The 26,348-nt window shown below is 39.6% G+C and overlaps 1 protein-coding gene and 2 long non-coding RNA genes across 3 annotated transcripts in view; 2 read left to right on the top strand and 1 right to left on the bottom strand.

The window, feature by feature from the left end:
• LOC147271704 (uncharacterized) overlaps positions 1-26,348 on the bottom strand; it is a 238,291-nt gene that overhangs the window by 194,806 nt on the left and 17,137 nt on the right. The window lies entirely within an intron of this gene.
• Positions 604-923, top strand: LOC147271707 (uncharacterized). The gene is made up of 3 exons (XR_015115781.1): positions 604-657; positions 730-797; positions 886-923. It is a non-coding gene; the product is annotated as an uncharacterized LOC147271707 (long non-coding RNA).
• On the top strand, positions 923-7,071 carry LOC147271706 (uncharacterized). Its single transcript, XR_015115799.1, has 3 exons — positions 923-941; positions 1,026-1,681; positions 6,186-7,071. It is a non-coding gene; the product is annotated as an uncharacterized LOC147271706 (long non-coding RNA).

The raw sequence follows: 26,348 nt of genomic DNA, 5'->3' as shown, positions 1-26,348 counted from the left end.
AACCAGTCTGTTGCATATCAAAGTATTTGTAGCTGGGTCAGTGTGACTGTAAACATTCTTAGCCAGCATGAAGGAGCTGGTTTTATCTTTGCTGGGGAAATCCCACACACAGCTGCTCTCAGGTCCAAATGTGTGTGTCCTCACTCCTCCGTCCTCCTGCTGCCCTCAGAATACAGACACAATTCAACCTGGCAAGTTTGGAGCATAGAAGTGCTCCTGAAGAGATGTGTGTCAGCCCACAGCTGGCTGTTCTTACCTGGAACCTCAAGATGAAACTGCTTCCACAGATTGGAAATGAATCTGATGTTGACTTTTGGACAAATCACCTGTTCATCAGTTCATCATCACTTCCATCCATTTTCTACTGCTTATCTTGTTATAGAAAGGAGTCTATCTGCTGTGTGACTGAGGCAGTTACTGTGAGCTGCTGCATGTCTCAGTGTGTGTGTGTGTGTGTGTGTGAGTGTGTGTGTTGTGGCAGGATAGCGCTACACTCCCCACCGTGAGGGGCAGTGTGGCAGACGATAGTGAGTGGTCACCTAGCAGTAGACCTGGTCCGACCCTTCTCCGTCCTTTCCACTTCCTCTCCCTCCTTTACGGAGCCGACAGCCGTGCGTGGTGGCGTCTCGCTGGTCAGCAGATTGGTTACAAACAAAGGTATGCATGCTTGCTCTGCTCCATTATTCAGTGTCCTGGGCCCCCTGTTTACTCCAGTTTTGCTCCGTCCAGCGGTGTGGTGTTACCGGGAGCTGGGCTGTCTCCCTTGGGCCAGTGTGTGCGTGGTGCGCTTTCTGTGGGTAAGACGCGTAGTTGTCTGCCTTTCATATCAAGCTGCCGATGGTCTGTGGTGTTCTGATTATCCTCTCCCGGCCATCGTTTGTGTAGTCTGGGCTGCGGGCTTCCTCCTCCTGCCTCGTCTGACGCCACGATTCTGCTCTCCGGTAGGAAATGTTCATTCTTAGCTTTTGTTATTCTGTAATGCCCTTCATCCACATTTTAATTAGGTTAACTTGTTTATTTTGCAGTGCGCGTCAATTGCTGCTGTGAGCCTCGCTGCTGTTTTGGTTCTTCCTCTTCTTCTCTTCTTCAGTCTGGATTCTTGCTGATTCGGCTCATAACGGCTCTGATCCCAGTAACGGCGGTTAAAGCCGTGCACTACGGCCTTTATAAGAGCCTCAACGTGGGCCAAGAGAGGGCATCCCGACCCTCATCGGCGCTGAGCCATCCCCCTTGGAGACTGGTTTTAATTAGAGGGGCAGACATTTCCTTAATTACTTGAGTTTATTCCTTTTGTATTTGTTATTTCTTTCTTTGAATTATTACTGTTAGTTTTTGTGGGTTACATTTGATTTATTGTTTAGAACCCTTATTATTATTATTATTATTATTATTATTATTATTATTATTATTATCATAGCCTTTTGCTCCCCATTTTGATCATTTGGATTTAAAACAGTTTCTGTTGGGTTATTTGTGGTAGCGATATTTAGTTCGTGTGTGAGGGTTGCCTTGATTTCATGTTTTTGATGGTGTTCTTTTCTTTTCTTTGACAGGTATGGAGTGCCCAGAGCGGCAGCGGTCCCCCTGGTGGTGGTTCCTTATTCATGTTTTTTTGGTTTGCTGTGTCACGGGCACAGTGTAGTTTTTTTGGATCCTTCCCCTTTTTGTTACCGCTGTCGTGGTAAGCCCCAGTCCTGTCCCCTTTTCCTTTCGGTAATTCCTCTTGCACTCCTTATTATATCCATTGGTATTCATTTAGTCTGTTGCTCATTTTAAACTATTTTTCTAATCAAAGTATTTTTATAATTGGAAATCACGGTCCTGTCCTGTTGTATCTCTCGAACTGTGTGCCTTTGTTCAAGTGGAAGCCTGGTCATTTTGAAATTTTGTTTATATCCTGGGGTGAAAGCCCCCAGGTGGCGTTGTCAGCAACTGTTCCCCACCGCTCGCCTTGCCACAGTACGAACCTTAAAAAATGCAACAGTGATGTAGTAAGAGTTGCTTCGAACCTCAAAATAATGCGACAGTGATGTAAGAAGAATTGGTAATGATCTCAAACTGATGGGACAGTGATGTCGTAACAATTGCTAATGAACTCAAGATGATGCTAACAGTAATGGAGTGAAAGTTTCGAATAACCTAAAAATGATGCTTACAGTAATGTAGTAAGAGTTTCAAACAACCTCAAAGTGATGCTGACAGTCATGTAGTAAGAGTTGCTTCTAACCTCAAAATGATGCTAATAGTAATGTAGTGATAGTTGCTAATAAACTCAGTGATAATTACAGTAATGTAGTAAGAGTTTCGAACAACCTCAAAGTGATGCTGACAGTCATGTAGTAATGGTTGCTACGAACCTTAAAAAATGCTACAGTAAAGTAGTAAAAGTTGCTTCGAACCTCAAAATAATGCGACAGTGATGTCAGAAGAATTGGTAATGATCTCAAACTGATGGGACAGTGATGTCGTAACAATTGCAAATGAACTCAAGATGATGCTAAAACTAATGTAGTGATAGTTGCTAATAAACTAGTAATGTAGTAAGAGTTTCGAACAACCTCAAAGTGATGCTGACAGTCATGTAGTAAGTGTTTCGAACAACTTCAAAGTGATGCTGACAGTCATGTAGTAAGAGTTGCTAATGAACTCAATTTAATGCTCCAGTGATGTCGTAAGAATTGCTAATAAACTCAAACTGAAACTAACAGTAATGTAGTGATAGTTGCTAATAAACTTAAAGTGATGCTGACAGTAATGTAGTAAGAGTTGCTACGAACCTTTAAATAATGCAACAATAATGTAGTAAGAGTTGGTACGACCCTCAAACTGATGCGACAGTGATGTAGTAAGAATTGCTAATGAACTCAATTTGATGCTAACAGTAATGGAGTGAAAGTTTCGAATAACCTCAAAGTGATGCTGACAGTCATGTAGTAAGAGTTGCTAATGAACTCAAAATGATGCGACAGTGATTTAGTGAGAATTGCTAATAAACTAAAAATGATGCTAACAGTAATGGAGTGAACGTTTCGAATAACCTCAAAGTGATGCTGACAGTCATGTACTCAGAGTTGCTACGAACCTCAAAATAATGCGACAGTAATGTTGTAAAAGTTGCTACGAACCTCAAAATATTGCGACAGTGATGTCGGAAGAATTGCTAATGAACTCAAAATGATGCTAACAGTAATGTAGTGATAGTTGCTAATCAACTCAGTGATGCTTACAGTCATGTAGTAAGTGTTTCGAACAACCTCAAAGTGATGCTGACAGTCATGTCGTAAGAGTTGCTACAAACCTCAAAATAATGCGACAGTGATGTAGTAAGAATTGCTAATGAACTCAAAATGATGCTAACAGTAATGGAGTGAGAGTTTCGAATAACCTCAAAATGATGCTGACAGTCATGTAGTAAGAGTTGCTACGAACCTCAAAATAATGTTACAGTGATGTCGGAAGAATTGCTAATGATCTCAAAATGATGCGACAGTGATGTAGTAAGAATTGATAATGAACTCAAAATGATGCTGACGGTGATATAGTGAAAGTTTCGAATAACCTCAAAGTGATGCTGACAGTAATGTAGTAAGAGTTTCGAATAACCTCAAAATAATGCGACAGTAATGTAGTAAAAGTTGCTACGAACCTCAAAATATTGCGACAGTGATGTCAGAAGAATTGCTAATGGACTCAAGATGATGCTAACAGTAATGGAGTGAACGTTTCGAATAACCTCAAAGTGATGCTGACAGTCATGTCCAAAGAGTTGCTACGAACCTCATAATAATGCGACAGTAATGTAGTAAAAGTTGCTACGTACCTCAAAATATTGCGACAGTGATGTCGGAAGAATTGCTAATGAACTTAAAATGATGCTAACAGTAATGTAGTGATAGTTGCTAATCAACTCAGTGATGCTTACAGTAATGTACTAAGTGTTTCGAATAACCTCAAAGTGATGCTGACAGTCATGTAGTAACAGTTGCTACGATCCTCAAAATAATGCGACAGTGATGTCGGAAGTATTGCTAATGATCTCAAAATGATGCGACAGTGATGTAGTAAGAATTGCTAATGAACTCAAAATGATGCTAACAGTAATCTAGTGATAGTTGCTAATCAACTCAGTGATGCTTGCAGTAATGTAGTAAGTGTTTTGAATAACCTCAAAGTGATGGTGACAGTCATGTCGTAAGAGTTGCTACGAACCTCAAAATAATGCGACAGTGATGTCAGAAGAATTGCTAAAGATCTCAAAATGATGCGACAGTGATTTAGTAAGGATTGCTAATGAACACAAAATGATGCTAGCAGTAATGGAGTGAACGTTTCGAATAACCTCAAAGTGATGCTGACAGTCATGTACTAAGTGTTGCTACAAACCTCAAGATAATGCGACAGTCATGTAGTAAAAGTTGCTACGAACCTCAAAATATTGCGACAGTGATGTCGGAAGAATTGCGAATGAACTCAAGATGATGCTAATACTAATGTAGCAATAGTTGCTAAGAAACTCAGTGATGCTTAAAGTAATGTAGTAAGAGTTTCGAACAACCTCAAAGTGATGCTGACAGTCATTTAGTAAGAGTTGCTAATGAACTCAATTCAATGCTACAGTGATGTCGTGAGAATTGCTCATTAACTCAAAATTATGCGAACAGTAATGCAGTGATAGTTGCTAATAAACTCAAAGTGATGCTGACAGTCATGTAGTAAGAGTTGCTACGAACCTCAAAATAATGCGACAGTAATGTAGTAAAAGTTGCTACAAACCTCAAAATATTGCGACAGTGATGTCAGAAGAATTGCTAATGATCTCAAAATGATGCGACAGTAATGTAGTGATAGTTGCTAATCAAGTCAGTGATGCTTACAGTAATGCAGTAAGTGTTTCGAACAACCTCAAAGTGATGCTGACAGTCATGTCGTAGGAGTTGCTACGAACCTCAAAATAATGCGACAGTGATGTCAGAAGAATTGCTAAAGATCTCAAAATGATGCGACAGTGATGTCAGAAGAATTGGTAATGATCTCAAAATGATGCTAACAGTAATGGAGTGAAAGTTTCGAATAACCTCAAAGTGATGCTGACAGTCATGTAGTAAGTGTTGCTCCGAACCTCAAAATATTGCGACAGTGATGTCGGAAGAATTGCTAATGAACTCAAAATGATGCAAACAGTAATGTAGTGATAGTTGCTAATTAACTCAGTGATGGTTACAGTAATGTAGTAAGTGTTTCGAACAACCTAAAAGTGATGCTGTCAGTCATTTAGTAACAGTTGCTTCTAACCTCAAAATGATGCTAACAGTAATGTAGTGATAGTTGCTAATAAACTCAGTGATGCTTACAGTAATGTAGTGATAGTTGCTAATAAACTCAGTGATGCTTACAGTAATGTAGTAAGTGTTTCAAACAACCTCAAAGTGATGCTGACAGTCATGTAGTAAGAGTTGCTACTAACCTCAATTTTATGCTACAGTGATGTCTATGAATTTCTAATAAACTCAAAATGACGCTAACAGTAATGTCGTGATAGTTGCTAATAAACTCAAAATGATGCTAAAAGTAATGTAGTGATAGTTGCTAATCAACTCAGTGGTGCTTACAGTAATGTAGTAAGAGTTGCTTCTAACCTCAAAATGATGCGACAGTGATGTAGTAAGAATTGCTAATGATCTCAAAATGATGCTAACAGTAATGGAGTGAACGTTTCGAATAACCTCAAAGTGATGCTGACAGTCATGTACTAAGTGTTGCTACGAACCTAAAAATAATGCGACATTAATGTAGTAAAAGTTGCTACGAACCTCAAAATATTGCGACAGTGATGTCGGAAGAATTGCTAATGAACTCAAAATGATGCTAACATTAATGGAGAGAAATTTTCGAATAACCTCAAAAATGATGCTAACAGTAATCTAGTAAGAGCTGCTAAAAACCTCAAAATAATGCTACAGTTATGTAGGAAGAATTGTTAATGAATTCAAAAATGATGCTGACAGTGATGTAGTGATCGTTGCTAATAAACTCAAAATGATGCTGACAGTAATGTAGTAAGTGTTGAAACGAGAACAACAAACTGTCCTCTGATGGTTGGACAGGTTGGTTTGGTCCGTCCTCTCACTCATCATTAAAAGCCCTTATTACTCATCATTCATCCAATCTGACACTCACGTCTGCAGTGGGGAATCCCCAGCAGCCCGCGGCCCACATGGAGCAGTCTCGGCCAATCACGTGGGGCCTGCAGCGGCACCGACCACCAAATGACTCGCAGGTGTCACTCTCAGCTCCAACCTCATGGCAGGCACAAGGCAGGGCGCCGTTGTTGAAGAGAGCCCAAGAGACACAGCTGAGCTGAGACAGAATGGAGACGAAGGACAGGAGGGACGACAGAGAAAAAGGAAACGTTAGCGAGACATTTTAGGAAAATTTGTTAGTGGGGAAACGGTTCTTAGCCAAACTTGCTAAATGGAAGGACAACAAAAAACAAAGATCAAACAAACAAAGAAAGAAAGAAACAAACAAACAAAGAAAATTAGCACAAAATGAAACCCTGCAAGAGAAAGTAAATCAAGAACTGAATATTCTTGAGGCACAGGTCTTTAGTTCCAATGCTTGTAAATGACATCTGAATGCATTCACAACCCAAATCTGAGCAGACAGAAGGGTCCCAGTCAGGCCCAGTTTAGTTCCTCTAGAACATTCAGGGATACAGAACATGGACCAACTCAGGCTGAGAGACACCGACTTGACATGAAAGCTGTTGAGGCCACAGTTGCTGATGAAGTGGTCAGATTTCTCCAGTGGTTCTTGGTTCAGGGAGCTGGAGCTGGAGCTGCTCTCAGGCACCACCAGGACGTAATCCTGGAGAGACAGAAGGAAGAAGTCCAGGCCTGACAGAGGAGAAGGAGGCACAGAGTAGAAACAGCAGATACGTGTGGGGAAAGGGAGAGGGTATCAGTCCAGCAGAGGAGCAGGAAACCTACCACCACAGGGCTCTGCCTGCAGGAACCTGCAGGTGAGGAGGACCTGGTGGTCCGGCACATCCAAAATGATCTGGTTTTCAGACACCGGCACGTTTCGGCAGCCGTAAGCGTGGGGACAGAAGGAGGCGTTGGCGTGGCCTGAAAGACACAAACAACCATCTCCATTTTAATGTTTCTCAAACAGCCGGATCAGGAAAGCTAAGATGAATCAAAGATCCTCCACCCTGCCAGATCCGACCCTGGTAATGTAGACCTGCACAGGGTGGGTGGGGTGGAGCGGCTGGTGGTGGTGGAGGATGAAGACGTATCTGCCCAAAGCCTGGACACGGTGGAGTCCACCGCAGCGTTCTGAGTAGAAGGATGAGAGCGATGTTCAATGGTACATGTTTTCTTTCCTGAACCGCCGATGTTTCCAATCACGAATCTCAGTCATGAGATTTGAACCTCATGGAGGAGTTCAAAAGTGTCAAACTGGGCCGGTCTCCATTTTATGAGTCCGGAGACCGAGGATAAAACTACAAGTCCCTGGTTCAGATTTGACTCGTCTGAATCCAAACACAGCAGCGTTCTTCCACCAGGCCAGATGAGTTGATCATGATAACAAGATATCTTCATGCTACTACAACACACAAACTCATCACAAGAAAAAACTTCATGGTGGAACAACAAATCTCCTCTCAATGGGAAAAACATTGAGTTGAACAATCAACTTTTCCATGATGACATGGAGAGCTTGGCAGCAGCAGCAGGCTTCCATTGGGGGCTGATATGCCAGCTCCACTTAGCCTTCTTTGGAATGGTTTCATCTGGAGTGATGCTGTTATTGAGACCTTTTATCTGGAACAACACCACCTGCATGGAGACTGAGGACTTCAACAGATGCAGATGTTGACCCAGAATAAATCTAAATATTCCAGATGTGTTAAATCAATCCAGCAGCGGTGGTGGGAGCGTCGTAAACTCACTCACTCAGCAGCCGTCAGCCTCCGTACCTGCACGGATTCCAGCCTGATGTGGTCTCTGTTGTCTGCTCCCAGAGGTGGTCTGTCACCTCTGAACCAGGGGGCTCATCTCTCTGGTGGGAGGGCAGTGGAGGAGCTGCAGCGGGGGAGGCCAGGATGGGCTCCTGTAGGAGGAGCTCTGGCCCTCCTTAAGCACCAACCAGTGGGAGGGAGTTTGGAAACATGAGGGGACACAGGAGGAGCTACAGGGGGAGGGAAGGTGGATCAGAACCGTTCTAACAAGAGCGCTGAGGGGACACAGGAGGAGCTAAAGGGGGAGGGAAGGTGGATCAGAACCGTTCTAACAAGAGCGCTGAGGGGACACAGGAGGAGCTACAGGGGGAGGGAAGGTGGATCAGAACCCTTCTAACAAGAGCGCTGAGGGGACACAGGAGGAGCTACAGGGGGAGGGAAGGTGGATCAGAACCGTTCAAACAAGAGCGCTGAGGGGACACAGGAGGAGCTTCAGGGGGAGGGAAGGTGGATCAGAACCGTTCTAACAAGAGCGCTGAGGGGACACAGGAGGAGCTACAGGGGGAGGGAAGGTGGATCAGAACCGTTCTAACAAGAGCGCTGAGGAGACAAAGGAGGAGCTACAGGGGGAGGGAAGGTGGATCAGAACCGTTCTAACAAGAGCGCTGAGGGGACACAGGAGGAGCTACAGGGGGGGGGGAGGTGGATCAGAACCGTTCTAACAAGAGAGCTGAGGGGAGACAGGAGGAGCTACAGGGGGAGGGAAGGTGGATCAGAACCGTTCTAACAAGAGCGCTGAGGGGACACAGGAGGAGCTACAGGGGGAGGGAAGGTGGATCAGAACCCTTCTAACAAGAGCGCTGAGGGGACACAGGAGGAGCTACAGGGGGAGGGAAGGTGGATCAGAACCCTTCTAACAAGAGTGCTGTCCCACTAATATTCCTCACCAGAATCCTCCTGTCAGGGGGGAACCGTCCATGGGTGCTGATGCAGCGGACTGAATGTTCAACGTAGTCCATGCTGAACTGGTCTTTAGGCACCAGGTGGACTTTGTGCTAAAAACAGCAGCAAAAAAAAAAAAAAAAGGGGGGGGGGAATTTTCACAAAAGTATGCAAATGAGCTGAAGATCAAAATAGAAAAAGTAAATCAAGGTTTTTTTTCAAATGATTGCCAGCTATTTAGCTAAGAGAAGGACAAATGTCAATCAAGATGTCAGAATGGAACGATCCCACTGGCTTCTGGTCAAGGGAACCATGGAGATGCTAACTTCCTGTTGGACGATAAGGGTGTCTCATCCCTGACATGCTAACCTCCTGTTGGACGATCAGGGTGTCTCATCCCTGACATGCTAACTTCCTGTTGGACTATAAGGGTGTCTCATCCTGACATGTTAACTTCCTGTTGGACGATAAGGATGTCTCATCCCTGACATGCTAACTTCCTGTTAGACTGTAAGGGAGTCTCATCCTGACATGTTAACTTCCTGTTGGACGATAAGGGTGTCTCATCCCTGACATGCTAACTTCCTGTTGGACGATAAGGGTGTCTCATCCCTGACATGCTAATTTCCTGTTGGACGATAAGGGTGTCTCATCCCTGACATGCTAACTTCCTATTGGATTATAAAGCCTGATTTATGCTTCTGCGTCGCGTTGACACCGTACCTACGCCGTCAACGCAGACCCCTCCGCGGACCCGACGCCGTAGCCGGACGCGCGCCTCCAAAATATCCTGCCTACGCGTCGCGTCAACGCGTGGTGACGTCAACGTCGAGGACTGTGATTGGTTTGCTCAGAACGTCATTTCCGGTTCAGTCGCAGCACAACAACACTGCCATTTTCAAAGTTTCTGTGGTGAAAGCTTCAAGAAAAAATGGACTAAGCCGAAGAAAGGATTTATTGCGGCACTACAAAGACTGACAAATGGCCAACAATTGTTGTCTGTGACCGGAAGAAAACCAAGGAATCCGACAAGAGCCCCGTAAACAACACAAAGACAAAGCCACACCCCCTAGCGGCTTGGCGGTGAATTGCAGAGCAACGCGTTCCCTCGACGCAGAATAAACCAGGCTTTCCAGTCGCACCTGTTTTACGCCCCCGTGCCAGATAAGGACCCCCATCGGGCTGTGCCACTCTGGAGGGAGCGCGTCTCACAGTCAGTCAGCGGAACCATGCGGATCCGGGCCGGAGCTGTGGGAAGGAGCGCCAATTGTATCGGGTTGTTGTTTTCTGGACTGCAGCAGAACAGGAGCAGCCGGGACTGGAATGTAGAAGTAGGTTATGTTGAAGTTGACTAAGTTATGGTGAACGATATTGTGGTTCAACACTTTAATGAGCTTTAAGGCAAACACATTTCATGAGGAAACAACGCCGGAATTGGACGGATTTCAGCGGCACACAACAACGTATCCGATACACCTCATTGGAAACCTGGTGGTCTAAGACTAAGAAACACCAGTCACCATGAAGAAAGGAACTTTTAGCTGAGTACTCATGTTCTTTTCTGCAGGTTGAATGTCGCATTTGTTGGACAGAAGCGTCTCATCTCAACCAAAGCACCTCTTCAGTGCTGAGGCATGATGGGGCCAGGCATGAGAATGAAGTCCCAGATCCACCAGGATGAACTCAGGTATACAGCCACTCTCCAACTGACTCACAGTTGCTTCATTGATCATTAATTCCTATTCATTTCTTCTCTCCTTCATCTTTAACCATCCAGCTTCCAGGAAGCAGATGCTGGATGAGGCTCTGCTGAATTTCATCCTGAAGGACTGCCAGCCCCTCAGCACTGTTGAGAGGGAAGGGTTCAGGGAACTGGTTCAGGTCCTTGAGCCTCATATGTTTGCCAACCAGAAAGGTTTGTGTGGAAATGATCTGAAGCAGTAGTTGATATCTCCAGTTTATTTCATCTTGAATTTCAATGTATTGATTTACTCTGGGTGTCATTTTCAGACCATCAAACAAACGGTGGTCAAAAAGTACCAGGAGGAACGGGAAGGAGTGAAAAAGGAAGTCCAGCTGCCATGTGGACATCTGTGGACATGGAGGCTCCCTTTGCTCTGACCTGTCACTGCATTCGTAAGAATGAATGTGTTGGGAGTGCCAGACTTTCCACAAAGTCACCCTGCATCATTTTGAGGTTCGTAGCAACTCTCACTACATCACTTTAGCATGATTTTGAAATTACTATCAACTCTCAGCACATGACTGTCGCATCATTTTGAGGTTTGTAGCAACTCTCATTACATCACTTAAGCATCATTTGGACATTTGTAGCAACTCTCATTACATCACTGTCGCATCATTTTGAGGATAGTCGCAACTCTCACAACATTACTGGAGCATCATTTTGAGATTCCTAGCAACTGTCATTACATCACTGTAGCATCATTTTGAGGTTCGTAGCAACTCTCACCACATCACTGCAGCATCATTTCTTAGGTAAGTAGCAACTCTCATTACATCACTGCAGCATCATTTTGCGGTTCGTAGCAACTCTCACTTCACCACTTTAGCATTATTTTTAAATTAGTATCAACTCTCACCACATCACTGTAGCATCACTTCTTAGGTTTGTCGCAACTCTCATTACATCACTGTAACATCATTTTGCGGTTCGTAGCAACTCTCACTACACCACTTTAGCATTATTTTGAAATTAGTATCAACTCTCACCACATCACTGTAGCATCACTTCTTAGGTTTGTCGCAACTCTCATTACATCACTTTAACATCATTTTGAGGATCGTAGCAACTCTCACCACATCACTGTCGCATCATTTTGAGGATAGTCGAAACTCTCACGACATTACTGTAGCATCATTTTGAGATTCTTAGCAACTCCCATTCCATCACTGTAGCATCATTTTGAGGATAGTAGCAACTCTCACTACATCACTTTAGTATCATTTTGAGGATAGTCGCAACTCTCACGACATTACTGTCGCATCATTTTGAGATTCGTAGCAACTCTCATTACATCACTGTAGCATCATTTTGAGGATAGTAGCAACTCTCACTACATCACTTTAGCATGATTTTTAAATTACTATCAACACTCACCACATCACTGTAGCATAACTTCTTAGGTTAGTAGCAACTCTCATTACATCACTGTAGCATCATTTTGAGGATCGTAGCAACTCTCACTACATCACTTTAGCATGATTTTTAAATTACTATCAACACTCACCACATCACTGTAGCATAACTTCTTAGGTTAGTAGCAACTCTCATAACATCACTGTAGCATCATTTTGAGATTCGTAGCAACTCTCACCACATCACTGTAGCATCATTTCTTTGGTTAGTAGCAATTCTTATGACATCACTGTAGCATCGTTTCTTAGGTTAGTAGCAACTCTCACTACATCACTTTCAGCATCATTTTGAGGTTCGTAGCAACTCTCACGACGTTACTGTAAGCATCATTTTGAGCATCGTAGCAACTCTCACTACATCACTGTAACCATCATTTTGAGATTAGTCGCAACTCTCACTACATCACTGTCGCATCATTTCTTAGGTTAGTAGCAACTCTCACCACATCACTGTAGCATAATTTCTTAGGTTAGTAGCAACTCCCATGACATCACTGTAGCATCATTTTGAGGTTTGTAGCAACTCTCACTACATTACTGTAGCATCATTTTGATATTCGTAGCAACTCTCATTACATCACTGTTGCATCATTTTGAGGATCGTAGCAACTCTCATGACATCACTTTAGCATGATTTTGAAATTACTATCAACTCTCACCACAACACTGTCAGTATAATTTCTTAGGTTAGTAGCAACTGTCATAACATCACTGTAGCATCATTTTGAGATTCGTAGCAACTCTCACCACATCACTGTAGCATCATTTCTTCGGTTAGTAGCAACTCTCATTACACCGCTTTAGCATCATTTTGAAATTACTATCAACTCTCACCACATCACTGTAGCATCACTTCTTAGGTTTGTAGCTACTCTCATTACATCACTTTAGCATCATTTTGAGATTCGTATCAATTGTCACTACATCACTGCCACATCATTTTGAGGATAGTCGCAACTCTCGCGACATTACTGTAGCATCATTTTGAGATTCGTGGCAACTCTCATTACATCACTGTAGCATCATTTTGAGGTTCGTAGCAACTATCACCACATCACTGTACCATCATTTCTAAGGTAAGTAGCAACTCTCATTACATCACTTTAGCATGATTTTGAAATTACTATCAACTCTCACCACATAACTGTAGCATCATTTCTTAGGTTTGTAGCAACTCTCATTACATCACTCTAGCATCATTTGGAGATTTATAGCAACTCTCATTACATCACTGTAGCATCATTTCTTAGGTTTGTAGCAACTCTCATTACATCACTCTAGCATCATTTGGAGATTTGTAGCAACTCTCATTACATCACTGTAGCATCATTTTGAGGTTCGTAGCAACTCTCACCACATCACTGTAACATCATTTCTTAGGTAAGTAGCAACTCTCATTACATCACTGTAGCATCATTTTGCGGTTCGTAGCAACTCTCACTACACCACTTTAGCATTATTTTGAAATTAGTATCAACTCTCACCACATCACTGTAGCATCACTTCTTAGGTTATTCGCAACTCTCATTACATCACTTTAGCATCATTTTGAGGATCGTAGCAACTCTCACGACATCACTTTAGCGTGATTTTGAAATTACTAGCAACTCTCACCACATCACTGTAGCATCATTTTGAGGATCGTAGTAACTCTCACTACATCACTGTTGCATCATTTTGACATTTGTAGCAACTCTAATTATATCACTGTAGCATAATTTCTTAGGTTAGTAGCAACTCCCATGACATCACTGTAGCATCAGTTTGAGGTTCGTAGCAAATCTCACCACATCAATGTAGCATCATTTGTTTGGTTAGAAGCAACTCTCATGACATCACTTTAGCATGATTTTGAAATGACTATCAACTGTCACCACAACATTGTCAGCATAATTTCTTAGGTTAGTAGCAACTGTCATAACATCACTGTAGCATCATTTTGAGGATCGTAGCAACTCTCATTACATCACTGTAGCATAATTTTTAGGTTCGTAGCAACTCTCACCACATCACTGTAGCATCATTTCTTAGGTATGTAGCAACTCTCACGACATCACTGAAGCATCACTTCTTAGGTTTGTCGCAACTCTCATTACATCACTTTAGCATCATTTTGAGGATCGTAGCAACTCTCACCACATCACTGTAGCATCATTTATTAGGTAAGTAGCAACTCTCACCACATCACTTTAGCATCATTTCTTAGGTATGTAGCAACTCTCATTACATCACTTTAGCGTGATTTTGAAATTACTATCAACTCTCACCACATCACTGTCGCATTAAATTGAGGTTCGTAGCAACTCTTACTACGTGACTGTCAGCATCACTTTGAGGTTATTCGAAACACTGACAACATTACTGGAAGCATCACTGAGTTTATTACCAACTTTCACTACATTACTTTAGCATCATTTTGCGTTCATTAGCAATTCTTACGACATCACTGTCCCATCAGTTTGAGATCATTACCAATTCTGACATCACTGTCGCATTATTTTGATGTTCGTAGCAACTTTTAAATAAATTGCCTTGCCTTTTACTACATTACCGTTGCATTATTTAAAGGTTCGTAGCAACTCTTACTACATTACTGTCAGCATCACTTTGAGTTTATTAGAAACTATCACTACATTACAGTTAGCATCATTTTGAGTTTATTAGCAATTCATAGACATCACTGTACCATTAAATTGAGGTAAGTAGCAACACTTACTACATGACTGTCAGCATCACTTTGAGGTTATTCGAAACGTTCACTCCATTACTGTTAGCATCATTTTGAGTTCATTAGCAATTCTTACTAAATCACTGTCGCATCATTTTGAGATCTTTAGCAATTCTTCTGACATTTCTGTCGCATTATTTTGATGTTCGGAGCAACTCTTACTACATGACTTTCAGCATCACTTTGAGGTTGTTCGAAACACTTACTACATTACTGTTAGCATCATTTTGAGTTCATTAGCAATTCCTACTAAATCACGGTTGCATCATTTTGAGATCTTTAGCAATTCTTCTGACATGACTGTCGCATTATTTTGAGGTTAGTGGCAACTCTTACTACATGACTGTCAGCATCACTTTGAGGTTGTTCGAAACACTTACTACATTACTGAAAGCATCACTGAGTTTATTAGCAACTATCACTACATTACTGTTAGCATCATTTTGAGTTCATTAGCAATTCTTCTGACATCACTGTCGCGATAATTTGAGGTTCGTAGCAACTTTTACTACATTACTGTCGCATTATTTTGAGGTTCGTAGCAACTCTTAGTACATGACTGTCAGCATCACTTTGAGGTTATTCAAAACTTTCACTCCATTACTGTTAGCATGATTTTGAGTTCATTCGCAATTCTTACTAAATCACTGTCGCATCATTTTGAGATCATTAGCAATTCTTCTGACATCACTGTTGCATTATTTTGATGTTCGTAGCAACTCTTACTACTTTACTGTTGCATTATTTTAAGGTTCGTAGCAACCCTTACTACATGACTGTCATAATCACTTTGAGGTTGTTCAAAACACTTACGACATTACTTTCAGCATCACTTTGAGTTCATTAGCAACTATCACTACATTACTGTTAGCATCATTTTGAGTTTATTAGCAATTCATAGACATCACTGTACCATTAAATTGAGGTAAGTAGCAACACTTACTACATGACTGTCAGCATCACTTTGAGGTTCTTCGAAACTTTCACTCCATTACTGTTAGCATAATTTTGAGTTCATTAGCAATTCTTACTTCATCACTGTCGCATCATTTTGAGATCATTAGCACTTCTTCTGACATCACTGTCGCATTATTTTGATATTCGTAGCAACTCTTACTACATTACTGTCAGCATCACTTTGAGGTTATTCGAAACTTTCACTCCATTACTGTTAGCATCATTTTGAGTTCATTAGCAATTCTTACTAAATCCCTGTTGCATCATTTTGAGATCATTAGCAATTCTTACTAAATCACTGTTGCATAATTTTGAGATCTTTAGCAATTCTTCTGACATCACTGTCGCATTATTTTGAGGTTCGTAGCAACTCTTACTAAATGACTGTCAGCATCACTTTGAGGTTGTTCGAAACTCTTGCTGCATTACTGTAAGCATCACTGAGTTGATAAGCAACTATCACTACATTACTGTTAGCATCGTTTTGAGTTCAATAGCAATTCTTAAGACATCACTGTCAGCATCATTTTTTATTTACTCGCAACTCAAACCACATGACTGTCAGCATCACTTTGAGGTTATTCGAAACTTTCACTCCATTACTGTTAGCATCATTTTGAGTTTATTAGTAATTCTTACTACATCACTGTCGCATCATTTTGAGATCATTAGCAATTCTTACTAAATCACTGTCGCATCATTTTGAGATCTTTAGCAATTCTTCTGACATCACTGTCGCATTATTTTGAGGTTCGTAGCAACTCTTACTACATGACAGTCAGCATCACTTTGAGGTTGTTCGAAACTCTTGCTACATTACTGTAAGAATGACTGAGTTGATTAGCAACTTTCACTACATTACTGTTAGCATCGTTTTGAGTTCAATAGCAATTCTTAAGACATCACTGTCAGCATCATTTTGAGTTTATTAGCAATTCATAGACATCACTGTACCATTAAATTGAGGTAAGTAGCAACACTTACTACATGACTGTCAGCATCACTTTGAGGTTATTCGAAACGTTCACTCCATTACTGTTAGCATCATTTTGAGTTCATTAGAAATTCTAACTAAATCACTGTCGCATCATTTTGAGATCTTCAGCAATTCTTCTGACATTACTGTCACATTATTTTGATGTTCGGAGCAACTCTTACTACATGACTGTCAGCATCACTTTGAGGTTGTTCGAAACACTTACTACATTACTGTTAGCATCATTTTGAGTTCATTAGCAATTCTTACTAAATCACTGTTGCATCATTTTGAGATCTTTAGCAATTCTTCTGACATGACTGTCGCATTATTTTGAGGTTAGTGGCAACTCTTACTACATGACTGTCAGCATCACTTTGAGGTTGTTCGAAACACTTACTACATTACTGTTAGCATCACTGAGTTTATTAGCAACTATCACTACATTACTGTTAGCATCATTTTGAGTTCATTAGCAATTCTTCTGACATCACTGTTGCGATATTTTGAGGTTCGTAGCAACTTTAACTACATTACTGTCGCATTATTTTGAGGTTCGTAGCAACTCTTAGTACATGACTGTCAGCATCACTTTGAGGTTATTCGAAACTTTCACTCCATTACTGTTAACATGATTTTGAGTTCATTAGCAATTCTTACTAAATCACTGTCGCATCATTTTGAGATCTTTAGCAATTCTTCTGACATTTCTGTCGCATTATTTTGATGTTCGGAGCAACTCTTACTACATGACTTTCAGCATCACTTTGAGGTTGTTCGAAACACTTACTACATTACTGTTAGCATCATTTTGAGTTCATTAGCAATTCCTACTAAATCACGGTTGCATCATTTTGAGATCTTTAGCAATTCTTCTGACATGACTGTCGCATTATTTTGAGGTTAGTGGCAACTCTTACTACATGACTGTCAGCATCACTTTGAGGTTGTTCGAAACACTTACTACATTACTGAAAGCATCACTGAGTTTATTAGCAACTATCACTACATTACTGTTAGCATCATTTTGAGTTCATTAGCAATTCTTCTGACATCACTGTCGCGATAATTTGAGGTTCATAGCAACTTTTACTACATTACTGTCGCATTATTTTGAGGTTCGTAGCAACTCTTAGTACATGACTGTCAGCATCACTTTGAGGTTATTCAAAACTTTCACTCCATTACTGTTAGCATGATTTTGAGTTCATTCGCAATTCTTACTAAATCACTGTCGCATCATTTTGAGATCATTAGCAATTCTTCTGACATCACTGTTGCATTATTTTGATGTTCGTAGCAACTCTTACTACTTTACTGTTGCATTATTTTAAGGTTCGTAGCAACCCTTACTACATGACAGTCATAATCACTTTGAGGTTGTTCAAAACACTTACGACATTACTTTCAGCATCACTTTGAGTTCATTAGCAACTATCACTACATTACTGTTAGCATCATTTTGAGTTTATTAGCAATTCATAGACATCACTGTACCATTAAATTGAGGTAAGTAGCAACACTTACTACATGACTGTCAGCATCACTTTGAGGTTCTTCGAAACTTTCACTCCATTACTGTTAGCATAATTTTGAGTTCATTAGCAATTCTTACTTCATCACTGTCGCATCATTTTGAGATCATTAGCACTTCTTCTGACATCACTGTCGCATTATTTTGATATTCGTAGCAACTCTTACTACATTACTGTCAGCATCACTTTGAGGTTATTCGAAACTTTCACTCCATTACTGTTAGCATCATTTTGAGTTCATTAGCAATTCTTACTAAATCCCTGTTGCATCATTTTGAGATCATTAGCAATTCTTACTAAATCACTGTTGCATAATTTTGAGATCTTTAGCAATTCTTCTGACATCACTGTCGCATTATTTTGAGGTTCGTAGCAACTCTTACTAAATGACTGTCAGCATCACTTTGAGGTTGTTCGAAACTCTTGCTGCATTACTGTAAGCATCACTGTGAGTTCATTAGCAACTATCACTACATTACTGTTAGCATCATTTTGAGTTTATTAGCAATTCATAGACATCACTGTCGCATTATTTTGATATTCGTAGCAACTCTTACTACATTACTGTCAGCATCATTTTGAGGTTATTCGAAACTTTCACTCCATTACTGTTAGCATCATTTTGAGTTCATTAGCAATTATTCCTACATCACTGTTGCATCATTTTGAGATCATTAGCAGTTCTTCCGACATCACTGTCGCATTATTTTGAGGTTCGTTGCAACTCTTACTACATGACTGTCAGCATCACTTTGAGGTTAGAAGCAACTGTTACTACATGACTGACAGCATCACTTTTAGGTTTTTCGAAACACTTACTACATTACAGTAAGCATAACTGAGTTAATTAGCAACTATCACTACATTACTGTTGGCATCATTTTAAGGTTAGTAGCAACTCTTACTACATGACTGACAGCATCATTTTTAATTTACTCGCAAATCAAACGACATGACTGTCAGCATCACTTTGAGGTTATTCGAAACTTTCACTCCATTACTGTTAGCATAATTTTGAGTTCATTAGCAATTCTTACTACATCACTGTCGCATCATTTTGAGATCATTAGCAATTCTTCCGACATCACTTTCACATTTTTTTTGAGGTTCGTAGCAGCTCTTACTTCATTACTGTCAGCATCACTTTGAGTTTATTAGCAACTATCACTCCATTACTGTTAGCATTATTTTGAGGTTTGTAGCAACTCTTACTACATGACTGTCAGCATCACTTTGAGGTTGTTTTAAACACTTAATACATTACTGTAAGCATCACTGAGTTGATTAGCAATTATCACTACATTAGTGTTAGCATCATTTTGAGTTCATTAGCAATTCTTCCGACATGACTGTCGCAATATTTTGAGGTTTGTAGCCACTTTTACTACATTACTGTCGCATTATTTTGAGGTTCTTAGCAACTCTTACTACATTACTGTTACATCATTTTGAGATCATTTGCAATCTTCTGACATCACTGTCACATTATTTTGAGGTTCGTAGCAACTCTTACTGCATTATTGTTGCATTATTTTAAGGTTCGTAGCAACTCTTACTACATTAATGTTAGCATCATTTTGAGTTTATTAGCAATTCTTACGACATCACTGTAGCATTAAATTGAGTTCATTAGCAACTCTTACTACATGAGTTTCAGCATCACTTTGAGGTTATTCGAAACGTTCACTCCATTGCTGTTAGCATCACTGAGTTATTTAGCAACTATCACTACATTACTGTAAGCATCATTTTGAGTTCATTAGCAATTCTTCCGACATCACTGTCGCAATATTTTGAGGTTCGTAGCAACTTTTACTCCATTAGTTTCGCATTATTTTTAGGTTCGTAGCAACACTTACAACATGACTGTCAGCATCACTTTGAGGTTATTCGAAACTTTCACTCCATTACTGTTTGCATAATTTTGAGTTCATTAGCAATTCTTACTACATCACTGTCGCATCATTTTGAGATCATTAGCAATTCTTCCGACATCACTTTCGCATTTTTTTTTAGTTTCATGGCAACTCTTACGATATGACTGTCAGCATCACTTTGAGGTTATTCGAAACGTTCCCTCCATTACTGTTAGCATCATTTTGAGTTCATTAGCAATTCTTACTACATCACTGTCGCATCATTTTGAGATCTTTAGAAGTTCTTCTGACATCACTGTCGCATTATTTTGAGGTTCGTAGCAACTCTTACTACATTATTGTATCATTATTTAAAGGTTCGTAGCAACTCTTACTACATTACTGTCAGCATCACTTTGAGTTTATTAGCAACTATCACTACATTACTGTTAGCATTATTTTGAGGTTCGTAGCACCTCGTACAACATGGCTGTCAGCATCACTTTGAGGTTGTTTGAAACACTTACTACATTACTGTAAGCATCACTGAGTTGATTAGCAATTATCACTACATTAGTGTTAGCATCATTTGGAGTTCATTAGCAATTCTTCCGACATGACTGTCGCAATATTTTGAGGTTCGTAGCAACTTTTACTACATCACTTTCGATATTTTTTTTGAGGTCCGTAGCAACTCTTACTATATGACTGTCAGCATCACTTTGAGGTTATTCGAAACGTTCACTCCATTACTGTTAGCATCATTTTGAGTTCATTAGCAATTCTAACTAAATCACTGTCGCATCATTTTGAGATCATTAGCAATTCTTCCGACATCACTGTCGCATTACTTAGAGGTTCGAAGCAAGTCTTACTACTTTACTGCAGCATTATTGTTAGGTTCGTAGCAACCCTTACTACGTGACTGTCATAATCACTTTGAGGTTGTTCGAAACACTTACTACATTACTGTCAGCATCACTTTGAGTTCATTAGCAACTATCACTACATTACTGTTAGCATCATTTTAAGGTTAGTAGCAACTCTTACTACATGACTGACAGCATCATTTTTACTTTACTCGCAAATCAAATCACATGACTGTCAGCATCACTTTGAGGTTATTCGAAAGTTTCACTCCATTACTGTGAGCATCATTTTGAGTTCATTAGCAATTCTTACTAAATCACTGTCGCATCATTTTGAGATCTTTAGCAATTCTTCTGACATCACTGTCGCATTATTTTGAGGTTCGTAGCAACTCTTACTGCATGACTGTCAGAATCACTTTGAGGTTTTTCGAAACACTTACTACATTACTTTCAGCATCACTTTGAATTCATTAGCAACTATCACTACATTGCTGTTAGCATCATTTTTAGGTTTGTAGCAACTCTTACTACATGACTGTCAACATCACTTTGAGGTTATTCGAAATGTTCACTCAATTACTGTTAGCATCATTTTGAGTTCATTAGCAATTCTTCCGACATCACTGTCGCAATATTTTGAGATTTGTAGCAACTTTTACGACATTACTGTCGCATTATTTTGAGGTTCGTAGCAACTCTTAGTACATGACTGTCAGCATCACTTTGAGGTTATTCGAAACTTTCACTCCATTACTGTTAGCATCATTTTGAGTTCATGAGCAATTCTTCCGACATCACTGTCGCATTGTTTTTTAGGTTCGTAGCAACTCTTACTACATCACTGTCAACATCATTTTTTATTTACTCGCAACTCAAACCACATGACTGTCAGCATCACTTTGAGGTTATTCGAAACGTTCACTCCATTACTGTTAGCATCATTTTGAGTTCATTAGCAATTCTTACGAAATCACTGTCGCATCATTTTAAGATCTTTAGCAATTCTTCTGACATCACTGTCGCAATATTTTGATGTTCGTAGCAACTCTTACGACATGACTGTCAGCATCACTTTAGGTTGTTCGAAACTCTGACTACATTACTGTAAGCATCAATGAGTTTATTAGCAACTATCACTACATTACTGTTAGCATCATCTTGAGTTCATTAGCAATTCTTACGACATCACTTTCCCATCAGTTTGAGATCATTACCAATTCTTCTTACATCACTGTCGCATTATTTTGATGTTCGTAGCAACTTTTACTACATTACTGTCGCATTATTTTGAGGTTCGTAGCAACACTTACTACATGACTGTCAGCATCACTTTGAGGTTATTCGAAAGTTTCACTCCATTACTTTTAGCATCATTTTGAGTTCATTAGCAATTCTTAATACATCACTGTCGCATCATTTTGAGATCATTAGCAATTCTTCCGACATTACTGTCGCAATATTTTGAGGTTCGTAGCAACTCTTACTACATTACTGTCAGCATCACTTTGAATTTATTAGCAACTATCACTACATTACTGTTAGCATCATTTTGTTTTTATGAGCAATTCTCACGACATCACTGTAGCATTAAATTGAGTTCATTATCATCTCTTACTAAATGACTGTCAGCATCACTTTGAGGTTGTTCGAAACTCTTACTACATGACTTTCAGCATCACTTTGAGGTTATTCGAAAGTTTCACTGCATTACTGTTAGCATCATCTTGAGTTCATTAGCAATTCTTCCGACATCACTGTCGCATTATTTTGAGGTTCGTAGCAACTCTTAGTACATGACTGTCAGCATCACTTTTAGGATATTCGAAAGTTTCACTCCATTACTGTTAGCATCATTTTGAGTTCATTAGCAATTCTTACTTAATCACTGTCGCATCATTTTGAGATCTTTAGCAATTCTTCTGACATCACTGTCGCATTATTTTGAGGTTCGTAGTAACTCTTACTGCATGACTGTCAGCATCACTTTGAGGTTGTTCGAAAAACTTAGTACATTACTCTAAGCATCACTGAGTTGATTAGCAACTATCACTACATTACAGTTAGCATCATTTTGAGTTCATTAGCAATTGTTACTAAATCACTGTCGCATCATTTTGAGATCTTTAGCAATTCTTCTGACATCACTGTCGCATTATTTTGAGGTTCGTAGGAACTCTTACAACATGACTGTCAGCATCACTTTGAGGTTTTTCGAAACTCTTACTACATTACTGTAAGCATCACTGAGTTGATTAGCAACTATCACTACATTACTGTTAGCATCGTTTTGAGTTCAAGAGCAATTCTTACGACATCATTGTCAGCATCATTTTTTATTTAATCGCAAGTCAAACCACATGACTGTCAGAATCACTTTGAGGTTATTCGAAACTTTCACTCCATTACTGTTAGCATCATTTTGAGTTCATTAGCAATTCTTACTACATCACTGTCGCATCATTTTGAGAACATTAGCAATTCTTCTGACATCATTGTCGCATTATTTTGAGGTTCGTAGCAACTCTTACTGCATGACTGTCAGCATCACTTTGAGGTTGTTCGAAACACTTACTACATTACTGTAAGCATCACTGAGTTTTTTAGCAAGTATCGCTACATTACTGTTAGCATCATCTTGAGTTAATTAGCAATTCTGACGACATCACTGTCGCATCATTTTGAGATCATTAGCAATTCTTCCGACATCACTGTCGCAATATTTTTAGGTTCGTATTAACTCTTACTACATGTCTGTCAGCATCATTTTGAGGTTATTCGAAACTTTCACTCCATCAATGTTAGCATCATTTTGAGTTCATTCGCAATTCTTACTAAATCACTGTTGCATCATTTTGAGATCTTTAGCAATTCTTCTGACATCACTGTCGCATTATTTTGAGGTTCGTAGCAACTCTTACTAAATGACTGTCAGCATCACTTTGAGGTTGTTCGAAACTCTTGCTACATTACTGGAAGCATCACTGAGTTGATTAGCAACTATCACTACATTACTGTTAGCATCGTTTTGAGTTCAATAGCAATTCTTAAGACATCACTGTCACCATCATTTTTTATTTACTCGCAACTCAAACCACATGACTGTCAGCATCACTTTGAGGTTATTCGAAACTTTCACTCCATTACTGTTAGCATCATTTTAAGTTCATAAGCAATTCTTACTACATCACTGTCGCATCATTTTGAGATTATTAGCAATTCTTCTGACATCACTGTCGCATCATTTTGAGATCTTAACCAATTCATCTGACATCACTGTCGCAATATTTTGAGGTTCCTAGCAACATTTTCTACATTACTGTCGCATTATTTTGAGGTTCGTAGCAACTCTTACTACATAACCGTCAGCATCACTTTGAGGTTATTCGAAACACTTACTACATTACTGTAAGCATCACTGAGTTGATTAGCAACTATAACTACATTACTGTTAGCATCATCTTGAGTTCATTAGAAATTCTTCCGACATCACTGTCGCAATATTTTGAGGTTCGTAGCAACTTTTACTTCATTACCGTCGAATTATTTTGAGGTTCGTTGCAACACTTACTACATGACTGTCAGCATCACTTTGAGGTTGTTCGAAAAACTTAGTACATTACTCTAAGCATCACTGAGTTGATTAGCAACTATCACTACATTACAGTTAGCATCATTTTGAGTTCATTAGCAATTGTTACTAAATCACTGTCGCATCATTTTGAGATCTTTAGCAATTCTTCTGACATCACTGTCGCATTATTATGAGGTTCGTAGCAACTCTTACTACATGACTGTCAGCATCACTTTGAGTTTGTTCGAAACTCTTGCTACATTACTGTAAGCATCACTGAGTTGATTAGCAACTATCACTACATTACTGTTAGCATCGTTTTGAGTTCAAGAGCAATTCTTACGACATCATTGTCAGCATCATTTTTTATTTAATCGCAAGTCAAACCACATGACTGTCAGAATCACTTTGAGGTTATTCGAAACTTTCACTCCATTACTGTTAGCATCATTTTGAGTTCATTAGCAATTCTTCTGACATCACTGTCGCATTATTTTGAGGTTCGTAGCAACTCTTACTGCATGACTGTCAGCATCACTTTGAGGTTGTTCGAAACACTTACTACATTACTGTAAGCATCACTGAGTTTTTTAGCAAGTATCGCTACATTACTGTTAGCATCATCTTGAGTTCATTAGAAATTCTTCCGACATCACTGTCGCAATATTTTGAGGTTCATAGCAACTTTTTCTTCATTACCGTCGAATTATTTTGAGGTTCGTTGCAACACTTACTACATGACTGTCAGCATCACTTTGAGGTTATTCGAAACTTTCACTCCATTACTGTTAGCATCATTTTGAGTTCATTAGCAATTCTTACTACATCACTGTCGCATCATCTTGAGTTAATTAGCAATTCTGACGACATCACTGTCGCAATATTTTTAGGTTCCGAGCAACATTTTCTACATTACTGTCGCATTATTTTGAGGTTCGTAGCAACTCTTACTACATAACCGTCAGCATCACTTTGAGGTTATTCGAAACACTTACTACATTACTGTAAGCATCACTGAGTTGATTAGCAACTATAACTACATTACTGTTAGCATCATCTTGAGTTCATTAGAAATTCTTCCGACATCACTGTCGCAATATTTTGAGGTTCATAGCAACTTTTTCTTCATTACCGTCGAATTATTTTGAGGTTCGTTGCAACACTTACTACATGACTGTCAGCATCACTTTGAGGTTATTCGAAACTTTCACTCCATTACTGTTAGCATCATTTTGAGTTCATTAGCAATTCTTACTACATCACTGTCGCATCATCTTGAGTTAATTAGCAATTCTGACGACATCACTGTCGCAATATTTTTAGGTTCCGAGCAACATTTTCTACATTACTGTCGCATTATTTTGAGGTTCTTAGCAACTCTTACTACATAACCGTCAGCATCACTTTGAGGTTATTCGAAACACTTACTACATTACTGTAAGCATCACTGAGTTGATTAGCAACTATAACTACATTACTGTTAGCATCATCTTGAGTTCATTAGAAATTCTTCCGACATCACTGTCGCAATATTTTGAGGTTCATAGCAACTTTTTCTTCATTACCGTCGAATTATTTTGAGGTTCGTTGCAACACTTACTACATGACTGTCAGCATCACTTTGAGGTTATTCGAAACTTTCACTCCATTACTGTTAGCATCATTTTGAGTTCATTAGCAATTCTTACTACATCACTGTCGCATCATTTTGAGATCATTAGCAATTCTTACCACATCACTGTAACATTATTTTGAGGTTCGTAGCAACTCTTACTACATTACTGTCAGC

This window comes from Aulostomus chinensis, chromosome 1 (genome assembly GCF_037954235.1).
Source record: "Aulostomus chinensis isolate RoL2024-O1b breed Wild chromosome 1, RoL_Achi_v1.0, whole genome shotgun sequence".
Classification (NCBI taxonomy): domain Eukaryota; kingdom Metazoa; phylum Chordata; class Actinopteri; order Syngnathiformes; family Aulostomidae; genus Aulostomus; species Aulostomus chinensis.
Note: the sequence above shows the minus strand (reverse complement) of the source record. Positions and strands in the feature narration are given on the sequence as shown.